Genomic DNA, 27,685 nt, shown 5'->3' on the forward strand with positions numbered 1-27,685 from the left:
ATCCTCTACATCCATCCAGGTTGTTGCAAATGGAAAGATTTCATTCTTTTTTATGGATAGGTAATATTCCATTGTATATATAAAGCATCTTTATCCATTCATATATAAATAGACACATAGGTTGCTTCCATATCTTGGATATTGTAAATAAATGCTGCAGTGAACATTGGGGTACGTATAGCTTTTGGAATTAGTGTTCTTGTCTTCTTTGGATAAATACCCAGAAGTGGAATTGTTGGATTATATGATAGTTCTATTTTCTATTTTTTGAGGAAACTTCATACTGTTTTCCATAGTGGCTGCACCAACTTACATTCCTACCAACAATGCATGAGATTTCCCTTCTCTCCACATCCTCACCAACACATTTTTTGTCTTTTTGATAATAGTCATCCTAAAGGTGTGAGGTGATATCTCACTGTAGTTTTGATTTGCACCTCCCTGATGATTAGTGATGTTGAGCATCCTTTCATGTGTCAGTTGGCCATCTGTATTCCTTCCTTGGAAAATATCTCCTCAGGTCTTCTGCCTATTTTTAGTCGGGTTGCTTGGGATTTTTGGTTATTGAGTTTATTTTTGTATGTGGTGTGAGAAAATGGTCTAATTTCATTCCTTTGCATGTAGCTGTCCACTTTGCCCAATACCATTTATTGAAGAGCCTGTTTTTCCTCCACAGTATATTCTTGGCTCTTTTGTTGTAAAAGAATTGACCATATAAGTATAGGTTTATTTTGGGGCTCTCTATTCTGTTCCATTGATCTATGTGTCTATTTTTGTGCCAGTAAAAAGAGTACAGTTTTGGTTACTATGGCTTTTAGTATAATTTGAAATCAGTGAGAGAAATCAGCTTTGCAATTCTTTCTTAAGATTGCTTTGACTATTCAGGATCTTTTGTGGTTCCATTCAGATTTTAGGATTATTTGTTCCAGTTCTGTGAAAAATGTCATTGCTATTTTGATAAACACTGAGTTGAATCTAAATACTGCTTTGAGTCATATGGACTTTTAACAGTATTAATTCTTCCAGTCCATAAACACTGTATATCTTTCCATTTATTTTGTTGTCTTCCATTTCTTCCATCAATGTCTTATAGATTTCAGAGCACAGGTCATTCACTTCCTTTGTTAAATTTATTCCTAGGTATTTTATTTTTGATGAAATTATAAGTGGGATTATCTTCTTAATTTTTTCTGATAGTTTATTGTTAGTGTATTCAAATATATTCAGATTATTCTGAATATAACAGAATATTCAAATATATTTAATTTTCAAATATAACAGATTTATGTACATTGATTATTTTATCCTGAAAACTTACTGAATTCATTTATTAGTAGTTTTTTGGTGGAGTCTTTAAGGTTTTCTATATATAGTATCATGTCATCTGCAAATAGTGACAGTTTTACTTCTTCCTTTCCAATTTAGATATCATTTATTTCTTTTTCTTGTCTGATTGCTGTGGCTAGGACTTCCTACTATGTTAAATAAAAGTTGTGATAGTGGGCATCCTTGTCTTGTTCCTTAGAGGAAATGGTTTCAGCTTTTAACCATTGAGTATGATGTTAGCTGTGGGTTTGTCATGTGTGACTTTCATTATGTGGAGATATGTTCCTTCTATACCCACTTAGTTGAGAGTTTTTATCATAATTAATCTTGAATTTTGTCAAATGCTTTTTCTGCATCAAAATGATCATATGATTTTTATCATTCATTTTGTTATGTGGGGTATTACATTGATTGATTTGCAGATATTGAACCATCCTTACACCCCTGGAATAAATTCCACTTAATCACTGTGTACAGTCCTGAATACATTGTTGAATTTGGCTTGCTAATATTTTGTTGAGGATTTTTCCATCTATGTTCATCAGGGATATTGGCCTGTAATTTTCTCTTTTTTGTAATGTCTTTTTCTTCTTTGGTATCAAGGTAATGCTGGCCTTATGGATTAAATTTGGAAGCATGCCTTCCTCTTCAATGTTTTGAAAGAGTTTGATAAGGATAGACATTAATCACCTTGCTGAGTTTAAACATGAGAAATCTCAGGAGTGTTTTTTGTGTGTGCATGTATGATAAGAACACTTAACATGATATCTACCCTCTAAACATATTTAGAACTGTACAATAATGTACTGTTATCTAAAGTCTATATGTTTGTACAGCTGTTCTCTAGAACTTATTCATCTAGCCTAACTAAAACTTTATATCAATTGAATAACAACTCCCCATTAAAAAAAAGAAAAAAACAAAAACAAACAAACAAACAAAAAAAAGCAAAAACAAAGGGACACAAGGAAATGTTGAATGTCTCTTACATTGATTGTGGTTATGGCATCATGGTTGTCTGCATATATCAAAATTCATTAAATTGTATATATTAAATATGTGCAATTCTATGTATATCAGTTATACCTCAATAAAGCTGTTTTAAAGAAGTCAGTTAAAAATTATTTTCAGGGCTTCCCTGGTGGCGCAGTGGTTCAAAATCTGCCTGCCAATGCAGGGGACACGGGTTCAAGCCCTGGTCTGGGAGGATCCCACATGCCGCGGAGCAACTGGGCCCGTGAGCCACAAGTACTGAGCCTGCGCGTCTGAAGCCTGTGCTCTGCAACAACAGAGGCTGCGATAGTGAGAGGTCTGCGCACTGCGATGAAGAGTGGCCCCCACTTGCCACAACTAGAGAAAGCCCATGCACACAAACGAAGACCCAACACAGCCATAAATAAATAACTACAAAAAAAAAATTATTTTCAATTTTTCACCGCTCTATTTTTTGTTGCTGCAAAGAATAAGGGACATGCCTGAAGCAGTAACCAAGGAGATCAATGAAAGTCAAAAAACAGAGGAGGAGCTTCAAGATGGTGGAAGAGTAAGACATGGAGATCACCTTCCTCGCCACAAATACATCAGAAATACATCTACATGTGGAACAGCTCCTACAGAACACCTACTGAATGCTGGCAAAAGACCTCAGACCTCCCAAAAGGCAAGAAACTCCCCATGTACCTGGGTAGGGCAAAAGAAAAAAGAGAAAACAAAGACAAAAGAATAGGGACGGGACCTGCACCAGTGGGAGTGAGCTATGAAGGAGGAAAGGTTTCCACACACTAGGAAGCCCCTTTGCGGATGGAGACTGCGGGTGGCAGAGGGGGGAGTTTTGAAGCCACGGAGGAGAGCGCAGCAACAGGGGTGTGGAGGGCAAAGCGTAGACATTCCCGCACAGAGGATCGCTGCTGACCAGCACTCACCAGCCCGAGAGGCTTGTCTGCTCACCCACCGGGGTGGTCGGGGTCTGGGAGCTGAGGCTCGGGCTTCAGTCGATTGCAGAGAGAGGACTGGTGGCGTAAACACAGCCTGAAGGGGCTAGTGCGCCATGGCTAGCCGGGAGGGAGAACGGGAAAAAGTCTGGAGCTGCCAAAGAGGCAAGAGACTTTTTCTTCCCTTTTTGTTTTCTGGTGCGCGAGGAGAGGGGATTCAGAGCGGCACTTAAGGGGGCTCCAGAGACGGGCGCGAGCCGTGGCTATCAGCGCGGACCCCAGAGCCGGGCATGAGACGCTAAAGCTGCTGCTGCCGCCACCAAGAAGCCTGTGTGCAAGCACAGGTCACTATCCACACCTCTCCTCCCGGGAGTCTGTGCAGCCTGCCACTGCAAGGGTCCCGTGATCCAGGGACAACGTCCCTGGGAGAACGCACGGCACGCCTCAGGCTGTTGCAACGTCACGCCGGCCTCTGCTGCCACAGGCTCGCCCTGCATCTGTACCCCTCCCTCCCCCCGGCCTGAGTGAGCCAGAGCCCCCGAAGCAGCTGCTCCTTTAACCTCATCCTGTCTGAGCAAAGAACAGACGCCCTCCGGCGACCTACACACAGAGGCGGGGCCAAATCCAAAGCTGAATCCCAGGAGCTGTGCAAAGAAAGAAGAGAAAGGGAAATCTCTCCCAGCAGCCAAAGGAGCAGAGGATAAAATCTCCACAGTCAACTTGATGTACTGTGCATCTGTGGAATACCTGAATAGACAATGAATCATCCCAAATTGAGGAGGTGGACGTTGGGAACAACAATATTTTTTTTTTCACTTTTTCTTTTTGTGAATGTGTATGCGTATGCTTCTGTGTGTGATTTTCTCTGTACAGCTTTGCTTTTACCCTTTGTCCTAGGGTACTGTCTGTTTTTTGCTCTTTTTTTTTTTTTTTTTTTAGTATCGTTTTCAACGCTTGTTATCATTGGTGGATTTGTTTTTTGGTTTGGTTGTTTTCTTCTTTCTTTTTTTAAATTACTTTAGAAATTATTTTTAATAATTATCTTTTGTTTTTTATTTTAATAACTTTTTAATTTTATTTTATTTTATCTTTTTCTTTCTTTCTTTCTTTTTTTCTTTCTCCCTTTTATTCTGAGCCATGTGGATGACAAACCCTTGGTGCTCCAGCCAGGTATCAGGGCTGTGCCTCTGAGATGGGAGAGCCAAGTTCAGGACATTGGTCTATGAGAAACCTCTCAGCTCCACGTAATATCAAACGGTGAAAATCTCCCAGAGATTTCCATCTCAATGCCAAGACCCAGCTCCACTCAACGACCAGAAAGCTACAGTACTGGACACCCTATGCCAAACAACTAGCAAGACAGGAACAGAACCTCACCCATTAACAGAGAGGCTGCCTAAAATCATACTAAGTTCACAGACACCCCAAAACACACCAGCAGACACAGCCCAACCCACCAGAAAGACAAAATCCAGCCCCACACATCAGAACACAGGCACCACTCCCCTCCAACAGGAAGCCTACACAAGCCACTGAACGAACCTTACCCATTGGGGGCAGACACCAAACACAATAGGAACTATGAACCTGAAGCCTGGGAAAAGGAGACCCCAAACCCAGTAAGTTAAACAAAATGAGAAGACAAAGAAACACACAGCAGATAAAGGATCAAGGTAAAAACCCACCAGACCGAACAAATGAAGAGAAAACAGGCAGTCTACCTGAAAAATAATTCAGAATAATGAGAGTAAACATGATCCAAAATCTTGGAAATAGAATGAAGAAAATACAAGAAAAGTTTAACTAGGACCTAGAAGAACAAAAGAGCAAACAAACAATGATGAACAACACAATAAATGAAATTAGAAATTCTCTAGAAGGAATCAATATCAGAATAACCGAGGCAGAAGAATGGATAAGTGGCCTGGAATATAAAATAGTGGAAATAACTACTGCAGAGCAGAATAAAGAAAAAAGAATGAAAAGAATTGAAGACAGTCTCAGAGACCTCTGGGACAACATTAAACACACCAACATTCGAATTATAGTGGTCCCAGAAGAAGAAGAGGAAAAGAAAGGGACTGAGAAAATATTTGAAAAGATAAGAGTTGAAAATTTCCCTAATATGGGAAAGGAAATAGTTAATCAAGTCCAGGAAGCACAGAGAGTCCCAGACAGGATAAATCCACCAAGACACATATTAATCAAACTATCAAAAATAAAATACAAAGAAAAAATACTAAAAGCAGCAAGGGAAAAACAACAAATAACATAGAAGGGAATCCCCATGAGGTTAACAGCTGATCTTTCAGCAGAAACTCTGCATGCCAGAAGGGAGTGGCAGGATATATTTAAAGTAATGAAAGGAGGCTTCGCTGGTGGTGCAGTGGTTGAGAGTCCGCCTGTCGATGCAGGGGACACAGGTTCGTGCCCTGGTCTGGGAAGATCCCACATGCCGCGGAGCGGCTGGGCCCATGAGCCATGGCCACTGAGCCTGCGCGTCCGGAGCCTGTGCTCCCCAACAGGAGAGGCCACAACAGTGAGAGGCCCACGTACCACACACACACACACAAAATAATAATAATAATAAAATAAAATAAAGTAATGAAACGGAAAAAGCCACAACCAAGATTACTCTATCCAGCAAGGATCTCATTCAGATTTGACAGAGAAATTAAAACCTTTACAGACAAGCAAAGGCTATGAGAATTCAGCACAACCAAACCAGCTTTACAGCAAATGCTAAAGGAACTTCTCCAGGCAGGAAACACAAGAGAAGGAAAAGACCTACAATAACAAACCCAAAACAATTAAGAAAATGGTAATAGAAACATACATATCGATAATTACCTTAAATGTAAATGATTAAATGCTCCAACCAAAAGACATAGACTGGCTGAATGGATACAGAAACAAGATCCATATATATGCTGCCTAAAAGAGACCCACTTCAGACCTAGGGACACATACAGACCGAAAGTGAGGGGATGGAAAAAGATATTCCATGCAAATGGAAATCAAAAGAAGGCTGGAGTAGCAATTCTCATATCAGATAAAATGGACTTTAAAACAAAGACTATTACAAGAGACAAAGAAGGACACTACATAATGATCAAGGGATCACTCCAAGAAGATAAAACAATTATAAATATTTATGCACGCAACATAGGAGCACCTCAATACATAAGACAAATACTAACAGCCATAAAAGGGGAAATAGACAGTAACACAATCATAGTAGGGGATTTTAACACCCCGCTTTCACCAATGGACAGATCACCCAAAATGAAAATAAATAAGGAAACACATGCTTTAAATGATACATTAAACAAGATGGAGTTAACTGATATTTATAGGACATTCCATCCAAAAACAACAGAATACGCTTTCTTCTCAAGTGGTCATGGAACATTCTCCAGGATAGATCATATCTTGGGTCACAAGTCAAGCCTTGGTAAATATAAGAAAATTGAAATCGAATCAAGTATCTTTTCTGACCACAACGCTATGAGACTAGATATCAATTACAGGAAAAAAATCTGTAAATAATACAAACACATGGAGGCTAAACAATACACTACTTAACCAAGAGATCACTGAAGAATTCAAATGGGAAATCAGAACATACTTGGAAACAAATGACAATGAAAACAGGATGACCCAAAATCTATGGGATGCAGCAAAAGCAGTTCTAAGAAGGAAGTTTATAGCAATATAATCCTACCTTAAAAACAAGAAACATCTCAAATAAACAACCTAACCTTACACCTAAAGCAATTAGAGAAAGAAGAACAAAAAAGCGGCAAACTTAGCAGAAGGAAAGAAATCATAAAGATCAGATCACAAATAAATGAAAAAGAAATGAAGGAAATGATAGCAAAGATCAATGAAATGAAAACCTGGTTCTTTGAGAAAAACAAAATTGATAAACCATTAGCCAGACTCATCAAGAAAACAAGGCAGAAGACTCAAATCAATAGAATTAGAAAAGAAAAAGGGGAAGTAAAAACTGACACTGCAAAAATACAAAGGATCATGAGAGATTGCTTCAAGCAACGATATGCCAATAAAATGGACAACCTGGAAAAAATGGAAAAATTCTTAGAAATCCACAACCTTCCGAGACTGAATCAGGAAGAAATAGAAAATATGAATAGACCAATCACAAGCACTGAAATTGACACTGTGATTAAAAATCTGCCAACAAACAAAAGCCCAGGACCGAATGGCTTCACAGACGAATTCTATCACACATTTAGAGAAAAGCTAACACCTATCCTTTGCAAACTCTTCCAAACTATAGCAGAGGGAGGAACACTCCCAAACTCATTGTACAGGGCCTCCATCACCCTGATACCAAACCAGACAAAGATGTCACAAAGAAAGAAAACTACAGGCCAGTAGCACTGATGAACATGGATGCAAAAATCCTCCACAAAATACTAGCAAACAGAATCCAACAGCACATTAAAAGGATCATACACCATGATCAAGTGGGGTTTATCCCAGGAATACAAGTATTCTTCAATATACGCAAATCAAACAATGTGATAAACCACATTAACAAATTGAAGGAGAAAAACCATATGATCATCTCAATAGATGTAGAAAAAACTTTCGACAAAATTCAGCACCCATTTATGATAAAAACCCTCCAGAAAGTAGGCATATAGGGAGCTTACCTCAACATAATAAAGGCCATATACAACAAACCCACAGCCAACATCATCCTCAATGGTGAAAAACTGAAACCATTTCCACTAAGATCAGGAACAAGACAATGTTGCCCACTCTCACCACTATTATTCAACATAGTTTTGGAAGTTTTAGTCACAGCAATCAGAGAAGAAAAAGAAATAAAAGGAATCCAAATCGGAAAAGAAGAAGTAAAGCTGTCACTGTTTGCAGATGACATGATACTATACACAGAGAATCCTAAAGATGCTACTAGAAAATTACTAGAGCTAATCAATGAATTTGGTAAGGTAGCAAGATACAAAACGAATGCACAGAAATCTCTTGCATTCCTATACACCAATGATGAAAAATCTGAAACTGAAATTAAGAAAACACTCCCATTTACCATTGCAACAAAAAGAATAAAATACTTAGGAGTAAACCTACTGAAGGAGACAAAAGACCTGTATGCAGAAAATTATAAGACACGGATGAAAGAAATTAAAGATGATACAAACAGATGGAGAGAAATACCATGTTCTCGGGGAAGAATCAACATTGTGAAAATGTCTCTACTACCCAAAGCAATCTACAGATTCAATGCAATCCCTGTCAAATTACCATTGGCATTTTTCACAGAACTAGAACAAAGAATTTCACAATTTGTATTGAAACACAAAAGACCCTGAATAGCCAAAGCAATCTTGAGAAAGAAAAAAGGAGCTGGAGGAATCAGGCTCCCGGACTTCAGAGTATACTACAAAGGTACAGTAATCAAGACAGTATGGTACTTGCATAAAAACAGAAATATAGATCAATGGAACAGGATAGAAAGCCCAGAGATAAACCCACACACATATGGTCACCTTACCTTTGATAAAGGTGGCAAGAATATACAATGGAGAAAAGACAGCCTCTTCAATAAGTGGTGCTGGGAAAACTGGACAGCTACATGTAAAAGAAGGAAATTAGAACACTCGCTAAAACCATACACAAAAATAAACTCAAAATGGATTAAAGACCTAAATGTAAGGCCAGACACTATCAAACTCTTAGAGGAAAATATAGGCAGAACACTCTAGGACATAAATCACAGCAAGATCCTTTTTGACCCACCTCCTAGAGAAATGGAAATAAAAACAAAAGTAAACAAATGGGACCTAATAAAACTTCACAGCTTTTGCACTGCAAAGGAAACCATAAACAAGAAGAAAAGACAACCCTCAGAATGGGAGAAAATATTTTCAAAGGAAGCAACTGACAAAGGATTAATCTCCAAAATTTAAAAGCAGCTCATGCAGCTCAATATAAAAAATAAAAAACAAAAAGACAACCCAATCCAAAAATGGGCAGAAGACCTAAATAGACATTTCTACAAAGAAGATATGCAGATTGCCAACAAGCACATGAAAGGATGCTGAACATCACTAATCATTAGAGATGTGCAAATCAAAAGTACAATGAGGTATCACCTCATACCAGTCAGAATGGCCATCATCAAAAAATCTAGAAACAATAAATGCTGGAGAGGGTGTGGAGAAAAGGGAACCCTCTGCACTGTTGGTGGGAATGTAAATTGATACAGCCGCTATGGAGAACAGTATGGAGGTTCCTTAAAAAACTAAAAGTAGAACTACCATATGATCCAGCAATCCCACTACTGGGCATATACCCTGAGAGAACCATAATTCAAAAAGAGTCATGTGCCACAGTGTTCATTACAGCTCTATTTACAATAGTCTGGATATGGAAGCCACCTAAGTGTCCATTGACAGATGAATGGATAAAGAAGATGTGGCACATATATACAATGGAATATTACTCAGCCATAAAAAGAAATGAAATTGAGTTATTTGTAGTGAGGTGGATGGACCTAGAGTCTGTCATACAGAGTGAAGTAAGTCAGAAAGAGAAAAACAAATACCGCATGCTAACAGATATATATGGAATCTAAAAAAAAAAAAAAAAAAATGGTCGTGAAGAACCTAGGGGCAAAACGGGAATAAAGATGCAGACCTACTAGAAAATGGACTTGAGGACACGGGGAGGGGGAAGGTCAAGCTGGGACAATGTAAGAGAGTGGCATGGACATATATACACTACCAAATGTAAAAGAGATAGCTAGTGGGAAGCAGTCTCATAGCACAGGGAGATCAGCTCGGTGCTTTGTGACCAGATAGACAGGCGGGATAGGGAGGGTGGGAGGGAGGGAGATGCAAGAGGGAAGAGATATGGGGATATATGTATATGTATAGCTGTTTCACTTTGTTATAAAGCAGAAACTAACTCACCATTGTAAAGCAATTATACTCCAATAAAAACGTTAAATAAATAAATAAATAAATAAAGGATCACAGGATATATAACCTTTATCCAAGCTTTGATTATATGCTTCTTTTAAAAATAAAATCTATAATTAGGAATGATAAATGCCAATAAAATCCAGTCATTTGTATCTTTATCTATATATAAATATATATATATATAAATAAAAGTTGAGAAATTAAAAAAAAACAAAAAGGATAATTGAATGCTGAAATCAGTAAAAGGGGCAAATTCTTAAACAGAAACAAGGCAATAGAAAGTTTTTTTCAGGATATAGCATTGGGTTCAATGAAGACCCCGCAGTTCCTTGGAAAAACATTGTCAGAGAATTTTATGTTGAAATTTTGGTTTGACCCACACTGACATTCAACTAAGTGTTAACCTCCAGGTACAGTTCAGCAAGACCTTAAACATAATAAGATAAGGAGACAAATCCACAGAACTATTTGTAGGAGAATAGTGAAAATGCAATTAAAAGGAACTGGAAGTATATGATAGGGAATGAGTGTGCTCAATGAAGCCATTTGATAATTACCAAGATGTTCTAGCACAAAGTAAGACATACGGTGTAACCTATTTGGATGTTTATTAATATGACCTATTTGGCAGGCAGGGTATTGTGTGTTTCTAGACCTGCTGACTCTGAAACAACTTTATTCATGTCACTTCTTAAGAAGGAGTGTCAGCACATTCCATCAGAGTCTTCCCTTGAACACTCAGAATAGGTCACATGAGTCCAAAGTTTGTAAAAATTATAAACCAAAATTTGGATCCCTATAACAAGTATGGCTATAGACCAGGAGACACTGAGCACGAGGGCCAGACTGTATATAATTTAGGCTTTGCAGGCCATACAGTCTTCGTGGTAACTGCTTAACTCTGTCTTGCAGCAAGCACAAAAGCAGCCAAAAACAACATGCAAACAAATTGGTATGTCTGTGTTTCAATAAAAGTTTAGTTAATATAATCATGAAAATTTTAATTTCACTTAATTTACACACAGCACAAAATATTATTCTTCTTTTGTGTTTTTTTTAACAATTTAAAATTATTAAAATATTCTTATCTTGCAGGCCATAAAAAAACAGGTGTCAAGCTGGATTTGGTCCATGGTTTGTAGTTTGCTGACACCTATTATAAACTAACTAGTTAGTGCCAGAATTAAGGGATCAATTCTTTTTCCGTGTATGCATATCCAAATGTGTCAGCTAGAGTTATCTTATCTTGCCTTTATATCTAATTGGCTTGAACTACTACTATTCCACAAGGTGGAAAGTCAAAGGCCAAATATTTTGTCTCTCTCTCTCTTTTCTCCTTTGTTTGTATGTGCCTCTGTCACTCTTTCTCTCTCATGTATCAAGTATTTACCTCCATCTCTATGTCCCTCTCACTTCCCCACCCAACATTTATTATCTTTCTTTTATTCCCATTCATCCCTTAGTTCCAATCCAGTTATAATGCAGTAGAATTTAGCAATACCTTTTGATGGCCTATATTTGCTACATTTTTAAATGGCAGAAAAAAAATTTTAAAGGAATAATACTTCATGTCATGTGAAAATTATATTAAATTCAAGTTTCTGTGATGATATATAATTTCCTGGAATACAAGCTGGAAGTTACAGTATAATAAATAAGTCTGCATATGTAGTAAGAAAAAAAAAGTATGCTTAGAATCAGCCAGTCCTAAGTTCAAACCCCACCAAATAAATAGTATATGTAAATAATTTCTTAAGTAACACTACTAAATTTCAGGGTATTTTAAAAACATTATTTAAGGAGAATGTATTGAGTTGTTTTAACTAAATCATTTGTCTGGGATTTAAATAAAGTAAATGACACATTTGAGATTCAAATTCAAGTCAGATTCTAGAAACTTTCTTCCTCTAACAATGATGTGCTATAGTTTTCTATCAGGTCTGCCTTTTTTCCTGTATAGGCAGTTCTGTGTAGGGTATTCCAGAAATAATCAGAATTAAAGAAATGATTTCCTCAAGGAGTAAAATCTTAGAAGAGGAAACTGAGTCTCAGAGAGTCAAAGGGAATTTCAGAAGAATACTTACAATTTCTCCACACATTGCCACTGCAAGGAAAACTGAAACTGAATGGAAAGAAGTATAACGAGTTATTTTGTACCTTTCTTTTAATCAGAGAAAGGTGATGATCATCAAACAGTTTTAGACAATGGACAAGACGGAAACTGCAATTTGAATAAATTGACAGAGTCCTGACTCTAAAAATCCAGGGAGCCAAGACAGGGGAGAGAGCATCTTTCTAGCTCCTGGTCAGGGGAGGCAGGACCACTTCTTGCACACTGTCTCCTGTCCCACAGGGGAAGACAGCCCCTTCCTCAGCACATTTTAGGATATAGAAGTAACCAGTCTGGATGCCCCATAAGCTACCAAAGAAAAATCACCAATTCTTCAGAGATTAAGCACTCAGGAAGCAGAAAACCATGTAGAGTGATCACAACATTGACCCAATGAAAAAGGACAGCCAAGGCTTTAGATGAAAACCTGAGTAAAAATATAAGAGCACTTAAGAGAAAAGTATCTCCCAAAATACATTATAGAGTTAGAAAAAAACATGATTTTCCCATTAAGCAATTCCATAGATTCTTGTCGAGAGCTTTATTTTTGACCTAGAAGAGTGAGTGAAACATCAAAAAGCACAGAGCAAAATATAAAAACCTGAAATACTGAAGACAAAGAGGAGAAATTTGAAGCCTGTGTAGAAACACAGATAGTCCACTTAGATTCCCCCTTCAGTTGTTCCAGCTGTAAGTCACTTCAGGTTTGTTAAGCTGCAGAGATCTAGGGCACACCCTTCCTAGTGTTGTCCACATCAAATGACTGATCAATACTTGTGTATAAAGGTCCAACTTTGTACAACTCTGATAGACCCTGTTTGTTCCAGAGCTCCCTGTGGATCTGGAAGACGCTTTGCCAGACCTTTGACACAATTCAACACATTCTTCTACCCAATCTTGCTTTCTTTCCTTCTCATCCAAGGGAGTAAATTCCCAGTAAATAACCTGCAGACTAAACTCCATCTCAGTAACTACATCCAGAGATGCCAAACTATAGCAATGGTATTGAAAGTGATCTGAGAAAGCAGGTGCTATGAGGGGTTTTGGAAATGGATTGCTTGCTGCCCAGCTGGCAATGAGTTTCCCACGTGTAGTAGGTGGCATATTACCAGCCCCTGTCACCCAAAGAGAACATAGTTTCACCTGGAGACACAGAAAATGTCCCATGTAACCATTAGCTGGACAAGTGCCTGGGCATTCTGGGACACTTCTTCCAAGAGACCAGCAAGGAAGGAAAGGAATCACCATCTTGGTAGGGGTAATTGATAGATTATCAAAATGGAGTTGGACTACTGTTACAAAATGGAAGCAGAAAGGAATACACAAGGGATCCAGGTGATCCATTCAGGGAAATTTGATAATTTCTTGCCCAACTGTGACTTCTGCAATGCAATTTCACAACCAGAAGGCCTGAACTAACATTTACATTTTACCATGGAAAAAGATCTGCAAACCAAGAATCTTATGTCTACTCCAAGTTTTAAAAAATACATACCAGCAGTAAATAATCAGAATTTTTAATTGAAATGAGTTGACTTACAATATTGTATTAGTTTCAGGTGTACAGCATAGTGATTCAGTATTTTGACAGATTATGCTCCATTATAGGCTATTATAAGATAATGGCTATAATTTCCTGTGCTGTGCAGTATATCCTTGTTGCTTATCTATTTTATATATCTACTATTTATAGTAGTTTTTATCTATCAATTCCATACCACGAATTTGTCCTTTCCCCCTTCCCTTTTCGAATGATATGACTTAACAATATGAAAAAATAGAAATAAATCTTCGAGAATGTATATTTTCTCCTCTTGAGATACCATTTAACTCACTGAGAATATTAAAAATTAAAATCCAAAAATGGTAACTATTGGAGAGGATGTGCCTGAAATTTGTCTCAAAGTTACTTTTGAAGGCTCATGAATTTGAAATTGTTGACATCTTTGATGCTTCTCTATAGACCATAATATTTGCATTTGAGAGACTATTCTTTCTATAGGTGCTGATATAACTGGTAAACTCAGAGAAAGTTCTGCTAAATTAAAAATATTCTCATTTCCATTTTTTCTGTGTTAAACTGTATAAACTGGAACTCAAATATTCTCACAGGTATTTTTTTTTTCCATCAAGAATGTGTTTCTTCAACAAATATTTTGACGCAGTAAAATTCATCAAATAATCTCTATTCATATTTGTTAATGTTTCAAAATTAGATGCTGCAAAATTAGGCCTCATCAATTTCATTTCATTATGTTATTAAATATAAATTTAACCAAGTTAACAACTCTAATGAATATATTTTTCCAAGTCAAGGTGTTCCAAAGCACAAATTAGGGAATTTCAAAATTATACTTTATAAGTTATTTGAGCTCTCATTCTTTAATTTGTTAAACTCCTGCTTTGATTTTGTTGTGATTAGTGCCAGTGCCTTCTCATTTTCAAGCTTTGTTTTCAATAATTATAATTCAATAAACCTGTCAAAATCTGAAGCTTCATGGATTCCATTCATTAAATATTTTATTTAAGTATATTTCAACAGATTTTAATTTTTTAAAAAGATGACAGATTTTATAAGATTTAGTTATAGTAAATATATTTCAATACAATAAATTTTAATGTAGGTCACATTGATGGCTTTCAAAGTAGTTGTTCTAAGGCTCAAACTTCTCTAACATCCACTTGGTGATGGACATCAATGAGAAGTGGGCCCACTGCTGAAGAATTTTTAAATGTATTTTTAATTGAGATAAGATAAATGTAACATAAAATTTACCATCTTAACCATTTTTAAATGTACAGTTCAGTAGTGTCAATACATTCACATGGTCATTTAACCAATCTAGAGAACTTTTTCATCTTGCAAAACTGAAAATTTATACCCATGAAATAACCCCTCAGTTTCTCCTCCCCACAGCCAACAGTAACCACCATTCTACTTTGTCTCTACGAATTTACCTATTCGGGTATTTCATATAGGTAGAATCATACAGTGTTTGTCATTTTATGACTAGCTTATTCACTTATTTCATCTTTTCATGTCTTTCTTGGCCATTTGCATATCTTCTTTGGAAAAGTGTCCAGCTTTTCCATCACCAGTCGTTCAAAAGACTGTCATATTCTCATTAAATGGTTTTGTCATGCTTGCTGAAGATTATTTGATCATATATGTGAGGTCTTATTTCTGGGCTTTTCATTCTATTCTATTGGTCAATATGAATGGTTTTAACAAGTAACCACACTGTTTTGATTACTTTAGCTTAGTAATAAGTTTTGAAATTGAAACATGAGACCTCCATCCTTATTCTTTTTCAAGATTGTTTTGGCCTTTTGGAGTCCCTTGAAATTCCATGTAAATTTTAGGATAGATTTTGAAATTCTATTTGCAAAATATGCTCATGAGACTTTGATATGAATTTTATTAAATCTGTAAATTGCTTTAGGTAGTATTGACATTTTAACAATATTGAGCCTTCCAGTTCATCAACAGGGGATGTTTTTCAATTTATCTGTGTCTTCCTTAATTTCTTTAGCAACATTTTGTAGTTTTCAGTGTACACATCTTTTGCCTCATTGGTTAAATTTATTCCTAGGTATTTCATTCTTTTTGATGCTATTGTAAATGGAATTGTTTTCTTAATTTCCTCTTCAGATTGTTCACCATTAGTGTACAGCATAATATATAGTGTGTAGAAATGCAACTGATTTTTGTGTCTTGATTTTTTATCTTACAACTTTGCTGAATTATTTTATTAATTCTAACAGAGAGTGTGTGTTAGGGCTTTCAACATATAAGATCATATTGCTGCAAACAGAAATAACGTTACTTCTTCCATTCCAGTTTGGATTCATTTTTATTTCATTGTCTTATCTAATTTCTCTGACTAGGGCATCCAGTACCAGTGAAGAGAAGTGACAAAAGCAGGTTTCTTGTAATTTATAATTTATGGTCATTCAAACAACCAAATATGTGTTTCTTATATGTATTTGTTCTCCATCCACAGTTCCTGGCTCACATCTCCCCAAATATGGAATTTCATGAGTTATAAGAGCAATAGGATGTTAGTTATCTAGTCCTCAGTTCCTGAAAATGCTTCAGGGAAAGTGACTTTTGGATCCCATCCAAGTGTGGGGGCTGGCTGCCAGAGAACCAACCATGTGATTAGAGGGCTGGAACCTTCAGTCTCACAACCTGATTTCCTGGGAGCGTAGAGGTTGACTCAATCACCACTGGCCAAAGATTTAGCCAATCATAACTGGGTAATGAAGCCTCCATAAAAGTCCAAAAGGATGGTTTTTGTCCCCCTTTCAAGAAACTTCTATGTCAGGAAATGGAATGCTTCCACATGTCAAGGTGCCGGGCCCCAACCTCCACAAGGACAGAAGTCCTTTTCTTTGGGAGCTCTCCCTAGGTATCTCTTCATCTCACTGCTGATTTACATCCTTTAATATCCTTGTGTAATAAATCGGTAATCTAGTAAGTAAACAAGATTTCCTGCGGTCTATGAGCCATTTTAGCAAATTAATCAAACTCAAGGAAGGGAATGTGGGAACCTCTGATTTATAGCCAGTAGATCAGAAGACCAGGTAAGAACCTAGACTTGTGACTGGCATCTGAAGTGGAGTCTTCTGCAACCGAGCCCTTTACCTGTGGAATATGATTCTATCTCCAGGTAGATAGTATCAGAATTGAGTTGAATTTTTGCATACGCTGCTGGTGAAGGAGAATTGCTCGTTGGTGTAGGGAAGCTTCAACATACACATGTCGGAATAGGGTCCAGGAACTCCTTTTAGTAGGCATTTCCTGATCTTAGAGGACAAGCTTTCAGTCTTTCACCATTGAGTATGATGTTAGCTATGGGTTTTCATATAAGGTCTTTATTCTGTTGAGATAGTGTCATTCTGTTTCTGGTTTGTTGAGTATTTCTATTAAGGGTGCTGACTTTTGTCAAATGCTTTCTCTGCATCAATGACAGGATCATACGGGAGTTCTTTTCCCCTTCATTCTGTGAATGTGGTGTATGATATTGATTGATACCACTCTTTACTCTCTGCCCCAGGGAAGGAGCTGAGGAGTGGATGCCATGTTGGTTTTCCCCCCAATGCTACTTATTATGTTTCCCCAGCTCACCTGAAATATAGAAAGCAAGAAAGGTAATCCTCAGAGAGATTTTTGTGCTTGTCAGAAGGAACACTGACATCAGGCTTTTATTTGCTGAGCTATAGAATTTCAAAGACCCATCCTGTTCTGTTACTGGGTCAGAGCATATTGAACGATTTCTTTGACTATCATCCTTGGGAAGGCGAAGAGATTTGGTGTTGGATGTTCTCTTCAAAAAGCTTAAATCTAAAACTTGGCTGGAGCTGCTTGGAATTGCATTGCAAAGACAGAAAAGCCTTCAAGTTTTACCAAAGGGCAAAGAGAGTTGAGTTAGAATCCTCTTAAAATAATACAACCAATAGGGCTGTCTGCCAGCTTTGGGGCCCCAGCAGGAACAGCAGGAGCTAAGAAGACTGAAAAGATCAGAGGTTGTAGTCTTAATTTAGGCTTGACTGGACTTTTAAAGATATCTAGAAATGAGACTTTGTTTATACATGAAAAGGACCAGAAAAGCTATGGGATTAGTTCCAGTATTGGATTGGGAAGGGGAGGAATGACGTAGCAAAGTGAGTGACAAAGATAGAAGTAAGTCATTTTCTGCTTGCACTTCTAGGTCCAGCACTTCCAGTGTACTAGAGGTAGATACATAAATACATCAAAAGGTATTTAGGATACACTGCCAACATTTAAAAAAAAAAAAGGTTATTTCAATGTGAAATTTCATAAACAGCTTTCTAGAGGTGAGATTTTAGGATGCGAGGTGGTTATTTATGAGAAGGAGAACACACAAGATTCCAAATCAAGATAAGCATGAATATTAGGGAGAAACAAGAATAGTAAAAGCAATAATGTTTAAGATTCTCTGTAGGAAAGTAAAATACCTAGTTTGATAGACAGGGAAGCTTTACGTTAATATGTTAAAAGATCTTGCAAAGTAGATTGAAGAACGTTATTTAAGGTTTTTAACCTTGAGTTTACGAAATTATTTTTTTTTGGTGGAGGCGGTGATAGGGATGGGGGAGCAGCAGTGAAATGTTGTAAATTCCTGAACTGACCATGAGCAGATCAAAGTACTATTTTAGGATATGTAATCTCACACAGTGGAAGCAAAAGGGGAAATGTGTCAGGAAATAAGTTTAGAATTTCAGCTACACCATAAGCTCCCTCATCTTTGGGTTTCTGTGTACGAATTCCCTGTGCAGGAATCAGCTTCCACCATCATCCTCCATTTTTAGCCTGTAATTAAATGCACTAACTGTAAATCCAGAACTAGAATACTGGTTATTTGACTCCAAAAACTCACACTATTAACCACCATCCAGTCAGTTCATAATCAAACCTATTATAAACACCCCTGTATTACTACCATTTCCCTTGTGATAGTGGGAAGAGGGGAGGACCCTATAAATCATTAGAGACTTTATTTTATTTCACTTTATTTTCTGCTTTCATCTCATGATATTAATGTGATCTTAACTTAAGAGAATACTGTTGATTCACCAGGAGTCCAATAAATTAATCTGCACATCTCTAAAACAATCCAAATTGAGAACCAGAATTTATACTGGTTCCCAAACTGGAGCTGTCTTTGGTAATTTTATTCTTATTTCTTCAGTGTTCTGTATTTATTTTTCAGTGAGAAGTCTTCACAGAATACTTTTGCATGTATTTTGATTATGGTCTTAACTAAGGCCCTTTGCCCTCACAGAATAAAATCAAATGTTCCAAGTACCATGAGCCAGAGAGCCTGGTTCTATTTTATCTCTCCACAAGGCATAATGCTTTAAACTTTGAAAATACCTGTGAATGTGCTGGCCTGTGCTGGGTCTCTTTGGACCATCCTCAAGTTAGCTCTATTAGCATTTATTGTTCATAACAAGAGTGGTTGATCTTCTTTTGTTTTTTCCCCGAGCCTTAATAGCAAAGATCTTCATAGAGAGCTGTTCAGCAGTTATGATAATAAAATGCTTTAATTCCTCAACCTAGTATAAATTGAATTCTTTAGTCAAGAATATTCTTCCTGTTTGACAAACATAAATAGGTGAAAATATTATTGTCCATAAGTCCAAGGTACACTTGTGGACATAACTTACACTGGAAATTCTGCTTATGATAAACTCATTTTAATTCTTTTTCTCATGTATACATTGTGCTTAGTTCATGTTTTCCATTTGGGAATATGTAAAATCATATGCATTTTAGCTTACAAAAGAGTGTGGCATTTTCCCCCTTTGCTACAAAAACATTTATTAATGTTTGAATGGCGCTTTTAAAAGTCAAGCAGATTTAATTTGACACTTATGAATAAAAGATTTGCACTTAGATTAAATTTTTCTCTAAGGCACCTGTGTCTTTCCTTTATTGATCATTATGTTGCACGGGGAAGTTGTGTTAATTTGTTGTGTTGCTATTTTAATTAATGCTTAACTGAATTTATTCATTCAGAGATAACAACACCAGCAATTCCAGGCATGGGTCAGCACTCTGAATTCTTCAGCATGCTCTTCTTTTCAGACAGAAATTTCAGGCAGATGAGAACAAAAATCCTCTCAGTTCCAAGTAATAATCCATGTAAATGAATCATTTTACAATCAATTTAGCAAAGATCTAAAGAACTCAGACACATTCCAGATTGGAGTTCAAGACTACCTGGGATTTTATAACAAAACTAATTCACAGTTTTCAACACTTCACATATAAAGTACAGAATGTTGAGGAGTTAGAGGTTAAGGAGAAATTTTAGGGAAATCCATTGGGGTTCTATAAGTACTACTATACCCAAGAGGTCAGGGATGAGAGTTCCTATGCCCCACCTCAAACCTTGGGAAAGGGCTTCATATGGACACTCAGCGTGCTTATTATGTGTTCCGGAGACTTGAGAAGCAAAGTGGACTCACTTCTGTTTCTTGCCTTGGAAAATCTGAAGAGGGATAGATTGACTAAAGAGACCACTTGAAATAGCATCATAGCAACAGCAGTTTGGGGAGTAATGACATTGCCTATGAACAAGTCACCCCAAGTGACTGGTTCCCATGAACTACTAGTAGACTATGAATGAGAGAGTGAAATGGAATGACAGCTTCTCATTCTTCCAAGTGTAGATAGACAGGGATCTTGGAAACCTTGAAAACTAGAATTGTATTTTCTGTCATCTACAAGCTTAGGAAGAAATCATAAAAGACCAGGCAATAACATTAACACGCTTGTCCATTTAGAGGATTAGAGAGTTCCCAATGATGGGAAGAGGGTCTCATAAGAATCCAGGAAACTTAAAGAATGAATCAATCAACTTCAAGTACTTCCTAGGCTCAGAGAGCATCAAACCCAGTTTACTCACATTTTTTTGGAATGAAAATATTTTCTTGCTTGTTATATCTCTCTTTTCTCCACTGCTGAAAATTTCCCAATTCCACTGGTCAGAAATCTATTAGCAAGATGACGGAGGAAGAGCAAAAGTGCTGGTAGTGGAAAGAGGGAAGCAACCTATAAAGCCTCACTCTTACCCCTGCATGCAATCAGTTTGGATCAGGTTCCGGCTAAGAGATGGGATGGGAAAACTGCCTTCTAACAAAGTTTTAAGGTTTTGATTATTACACTGTAATATACAAAATTATGATTGAATTGAGACTCCTTTGTGGATAGAAGTTACAAAGACTCTTTCATTATCTGAGAATGAGCAAAGGATTCATCAGTCCTGACCTAGTTTGCTGATTCAGGTGGACAGGAAGAACCAGTCCCATAAATTGGGTTTGAATGGACAGCAGGGGCTCTGAGGGAGTATGTGTTGTCATTGTTGCTGTTGTTAAATAAGCAGTCCTACCTATTTGCCATGAGAGTTTTACTTCCCTTATTAGCCTTCATGTGGCAAATGCATAATTGTTAAAAATCTTCAAATTTCTAAAAACCAGTTAGGTCTTTGTCTTCATAGAGCTATTCCAGAAACCCAAAGGGTTATGACCACTGGAAATGTGATCTTGGCATCACCAATAAGTTCATACTTGCTACTGTCTTTGTTATACCTGCTCCATGTTCTGTAATTTGGCTTTGCCTTCTGCCATATACATGGAAAGTCTCTTTTCAAGATCACTTATGACTTCTCTTCCTAATTGTTACATTCAATGCAAAATGTACAACGTTTGCTTAACACAGTTAAACTCTCCCTTCTGGCATTCCTCTTTTCCCATGACTTTGCTGACATCTCTCCAACCTGAATTTATAAGAATTCAAGCTCTGCAGTCAGGCTTCCTGACTTCAAACCCAGATCCAAATACTTACAAATGTGTGCCTTGGGACATCATTTATTATCCCTAAGCCTTCATTTCCCTTTATATAAAACGAGATAATAATTATATACAACTCAGCATGGTGTCTATTATACAATAAGCATTCAATTAATATTATCTAGCCCTTACCATTTTTATTGTCAGAATCATCTAGTCCCTCCCTCTAAGTTTCTTTCCATCTCGAACTCAATTCCTCATTCTAGACATGAAGTAATTGTATTTCCTGGAGTTGTCTTTCTGTCTCTTCTGTGCCTAATTTATAAATTTAATTTATTTAATTTCTTTCGTTTCCATACCCGCAACTATCACTTACATTCTTAAAGTTCATAAGTCTCCTTCAGGGTCACACTTTGAACCAAATATACAGGGGCTTAATGAAAATTTCCACTTGATATTCACTACCTCTTCAAACCCAACATTTTGAAAATCAAACTCATCAACCATTCTCACCCACTAACCTTACACAAACACAAACACACACACACACACACACATACTTCTTTTTAGCCCTTCATTTCCTAAGTAGGTACTGACACTACAAACATCCTAGTCACTTAGTCACTTAAGCCAGAAACTGATGAGTTGTCCTAGATTCCTTCTTCTCTCTCATTTCCCATCCCAATTTGTCATTAAACCCTGTAAATTCTGCCTCCCAAATATTTCTCAAATCAGTCAACACTTCTCCATTGCTATTCTCATAATTAGGGATAAAATGAAGGCCAAAACGCACATAGTTCATGATTTAGCTACTGCCCATCTTTTCTCTCACTGCTTTTCTCCCTTTAGCCTTTAATATCAACCACATCAACTATTTTAAGTTTCCCAAATACACTAGATATTCTCTTAGTCTCTTGGCTTTGAATATCATGTTCTGTCTGCCTAGGCTGTGACTACTTCATTTTATATTTGATCTAGAATAAGTACAAACAAGATGAGCACTCACTGACCACATGATCCTATTCTATCTTCTCAAAAAATCTAGCATATGAGTATCATCATCATTCTCTTTTTGGAGAAAAGAAAAGAGGTTCAAAGAAGCTAAGTAACTTACACCTGGTCCCTAAACTGGAAATTACCAGTCAACTTTAGAATTATTTAGGGGCTAAGTAAATGTCATTGAATCTTAAGATAGGAATTGTTATTCCTCTTATAAGAGTATCAAAATGAAGCATCAAATATTTTGAATAACTTATCCAAGATCGTATAGCTGGTTCATAATAAAGCAGAAGATATAAACCCAGATTTTAATCTTTTCTTACATTTAGTTGACTTTCCCAAGTCTTTAGATAAAAATAAAAATAAATCATTATGGCACAAAGCAACCACAATTTTGTTTTAATAAGTTCCCCTCACCATTCTAAATTTGCCTTTTTGTCTCTCTTTCACTAATGGATTTTTTCAAGATCTAAATAAAATACCATATCCTCCTCTATCAGAACTTCCTTGACCTTCTAGTTTCTGATGATTTGCTCCTAAAATCCTATGACATTTCTAATCTACATCATCTGGGCTGGAACTTACTACTGTGTAACTTGACTTGTTTCTTTTTTAATGTTCTTTTATCAATTATTTTTATAAAGGTATATGTTACAGAGTAAAATTCATATACAGTTTTTTTTCATATATAGTTTTTTGAGTTTTGCAAATGCATAGTCATATAACTACTACCAAAATCAAAATACAGAAAAATTATATTATCTCAAAAATTTCCCCTATTCACCTTTGGAGTCATCCTTCTCTCTTAGTCCAGGCTCTGACAATAATTGATCCATTTTCTGTGTCTATAGTTTCGTTTTCTCAGGATATCATGTATATTGAATCATGCAGTATGTAGACTTTGGGGGCTAGCTTCATTCATTTACAATAATGCATTTGAGATTTAGCCACATTGCTGTGGTATTAATAGTTTGTTCCTTTGTATTGCTGAGTAGTATTCCATAGTATGATGCAACACAGTTTATTTATCCATTTACCTGTTAATGGACATTTCTGTTACTTTCAGTCCTTGTCAATTATGAATAAAGTTGTTACAAATATTTGCATATAATTTTTGCATTAAAAAGGTATTTGTTTCACTTCAGTGTATTCCCAGGAATGACAGGTGGTAAGTGAATATTTAACTATTTCAGATGTCAACAATCTTTTTTCCACAGTTAATGTAGTAACTTGCCTTCTCAACAGCAAATTATGCAAGTTGCAGTTGCTCTGCATCCTCACACACTGTATTGTCAGCTATTGAAATCTCTTCCATGATAATAGTAGTATCATCATGGATTTAATTTGTATGTCCCTAATTATTAATGATGTTTAGCATCTTTACCTGTGTTTATATACCATGTGTATATCTTCTTTGGTAAGGTATCAGTTTAAGTATTTTTCAAAAACATATTTAAATTATTGTTTGTTTTCTTACCATTGAGCCCTAGGTACAAACATCTTATCAAATATGTAATACAAAATATTTTCTTTCAGTCCATGGCTTTTTCTATTTTTATTTTCATAAGAATATCTTTCAAAGAGCAGGAGTTTTGAAATTCTAAATGGTGATTAAGTCCAATGTATAATTTTTTTCTTTTGTAGATTGTGTTCTTGTAGTCTAATCAAAGAAATCTTTGCCTATCCCAAGGTCACAAATACTTTTGCCTGTATTATAGCCTAAATAATTTACACTTTTAGGTTTTATTTTTAAGTATGGCCCATTTTGAGTTCAAGAACCAACATTTTTTTTTTTTTTTTGCATTTGCATGTCCAATTTTCTGGCATCGTTTGTTGAAAAGATGGATATTTCAACACTGAATTGCCCTTACTCTTTGTTAAAACCTCACTGATCCTGTACCTTGAGTCTACTTCTGGAGTCTGTTCTGTTCCTTTGATCAGTGTTTCCATAATTTCACCAATACCACACTGCTTTGAATACTAAAGTTATATGATGTCTTAAAATAGTGCATGTATTCCATGATTTTTTTCAAACTTTTTGGCTATTTTAGTTCCACTGCCTTGCCATATAAATTTTAAAATCAGATTGTCAAATTTTACAAAGATTTTCTGCTAGAATTTAATTTATATTGAGTTGAAACTAAAGATCAGTTTGGAGATAACTGACATAAACATTAAACCTTCCAACCTATGTATAAGGCTTATATCCATTCATTTAAATATTTTATTCATTAGTGTTTTATAATGTTTAGTGTATAAAATTTGTGCAGATTTTATTATACATGTACCTAATTATTTCATGTTTTTGGTGCTATTATAAATGATGATTTTTAAAAATTTCAAAATTGTTAAATTTTAATATATAGAAATGTGATTAAATTTTGTATATTGAGTTTGCATCCTGAAACTTTACTAAACTCACTTATTAGTTCCAGTAGCTTTTTTTTAGATTCTTTGGTATTTTCTAAGTAGAAAATTATGTTGTCTAAAATGGAGACTATCTTATTTCTTCCATATCTGTTGGTATGGGTTTATTTCTTTTTCTTGTCTCAGTGCACTGATTACAACCTAGAGTATGATGTTCATAGGTGTGGTAAGAGTGGGCACACTTGCCTTGTTCTCTTAGTGGGCAAGTATTCAATTTTCCACCATTAAGAAATTAGTGATCTTTTTGTGTAGATGACCATCTTCATGTTGAGGAAGTTTCCTTCTGTCCCTAGTTTGTTGATAGTTTTTATCAGGAATGGATGTTGAATTTTGTTAAAAGTCATTTTTTACATCTTCTGAGAGGATCAAATGATTTTTCTTCTTTAGATTGTTAATGTGATAAATTATACTGATTAATTCTCAAATGCTGAACAAGCATCACATTCCCAGGATAAATCACACTTTGTCACGAGACACACACACACACACACACACACACACACACTTATTTTATATTTATATATATTTAATTTACGAAAATCAAATTTTCAACCTGGGAAAATTTACCATAGGGTAATCTGTTCTGTTCAACATTAAATCAGTGATTGGAACAACAAAGCAGTGAGTGCAAAGTCACCAGCACGCTAATGAAAAGTAGCCAGATTCAAATGATACTAAAACGATAGACATAGATTATGTAAAGTCTTACATTAGGATCAAAAACACAGAACCCAAATATAAGGTATAAACAACCCCGGGGTCTTCCTTTCAGGGTAAACCTAATACACAACAATATGTTATAAACTCTAGCGTAAGGCTTTGATCGTTTTACGCTGCATAAAACTATCTAAAACATGAGAAGTGAAAATCTTGCTCTGTGGCACTCAAGACACCTCTCCCATTCAGGGCCCAACAATTCATACATGTATTTACATTTTTTATATACACTAAAATTTTATACCTTATTCTCTTTGGAAAATTTTTAATGTTGTCAAACCTATAAACTTTTATATATTTTACCAATTTAAAAAATCAGACTTTAATCATTAAAGATTAAATTAACATAAAATTTTACATAATTGCGTACGATGTAATAAAATTTTAAATTGGGACATATTCAGAAGAGAGTAATCAGGTGGTTACTTCCCAAAGATGATTCAGACAGTCTTCAAACATAGAAGTGAGAATTTGGGAGGGAGAAAGAATAAAACTATCACATAAATGACCCACAGGCTGTATTCTATCTTCTTTATCTGGAGGCTATAGTTCCTGAAACAGACAGTAAAATTGAAACAGTTGTGCTCCGTTTTCTTGATTTCTTTGGCAACCATGACCTCAGTATGCTCTCAAAGGTTACAATTCTCCAAGGGGAAGAGCAGGCTATCCTAAGGACTCTTCTGGGTCAAAAATGCCCCAGGAGGTATGAGTTTGCCCCTGAGTCAAATAATAGTAAAGATTAGGAGAGGGAGGTTTAGAAAGAGGGTGTAGGATCAAATGAAGCAGAGAAAATAGGATGCTCCTCTAACTCTACTGCGCAGTGACATCACGGCTAGCACATATCTGAGCTTCTTGTCAAATCAGAGCCCAGAATCAGCTCAACAACCTCCTTCTTCCTTTCTGTCCCTCCCAGACCAGAGCCCATGTTGAAAGCAGAGTGTTTTAATAGACTGAAGCCAGCTGGAGAGGTTAAGTGAGTCACTCTTCTATGAGAATTTAGGCTAGGAAAAAGAAAAAATGTAGCATGTGTGCTAGGAGACTCTCCCTAGATTGCCTTGGAGCCATATGGAGAACCAAAACTCTTGGTCACACATTTCAGAAACTAACATTTATCAAAGCACCACCTGCCTTGGGGCTCTGGTTTTCTACCTACTTCTACCATCCTAAGTCTATGTTATCCACCCCAGTGAATTTTCCTTGGTGTATTCATGTAGTATTGGGGGACAGGATTGTTTGGTTTTATAATTCGTATTCCCTCATAAAGTTGAAATTTTTAAGAGTTACCCCTGGCCTGAGAGATATGAAAGAATGTATTGTAACTTTAGGGCAACCGGCGTTTCCATAACTCTGGTTGGTGTATACAAACAGAACGGGAGAGGAAGAAGGGGGAAAGTGTTCTGTTATGTTGTACTTTACAAAGTTTATTTCTTCCCTCTTCGTTTATAGGAAAATAGATACTTTGTAAATCTTCAGACTTGCTGTAGGCTTCAGTGTTTAATAAGGTAAAGGATATTGGATAGTTTTTCAAAGCACATCACAGCTAGAATAAAATAACCCAAGTATTAGCAATTTGCATGCTCTATATACAGTTGGTGATATTTGTACTGAGTATTTAAACAATACACTTCAGGCATAAGGCTTTGAAACATAAATATAGACACACTCACTGGTTTCTAAGTGTTTCCTGGTCCTTACAGTGATCTGCTTAAGCCTCTTAACAAGACAGAAATCCTATTTGACTGAACTGTCTCATTTTAGCAAAAACATATGATCACTCTGTAGCCCTATTTTAAAGGCTTTGACACATTTCTTTATCTTTCCTGTCTTCTCTCCATATCTGAAAAATGGAAATCTTCAAATGAGATTTAATCTCT

Source organism: Monodon monoceros, unplaced genomic scaffold, assembly GCF_005190385.1.
Source record: "Monodon monoceros isolate NGI ecotype Baffin Bay Population unplaced genomic scaffold, NGI_Narwhal_1 Super_Scaffold_20, whole genome shotgun sequence".
Taxonomy (NCBI): Eukaryota; Metazoa; Chordata; class Mammalia; order Artiodactyla; family Monodontidae; genus Monodon; species Monodon monoceros.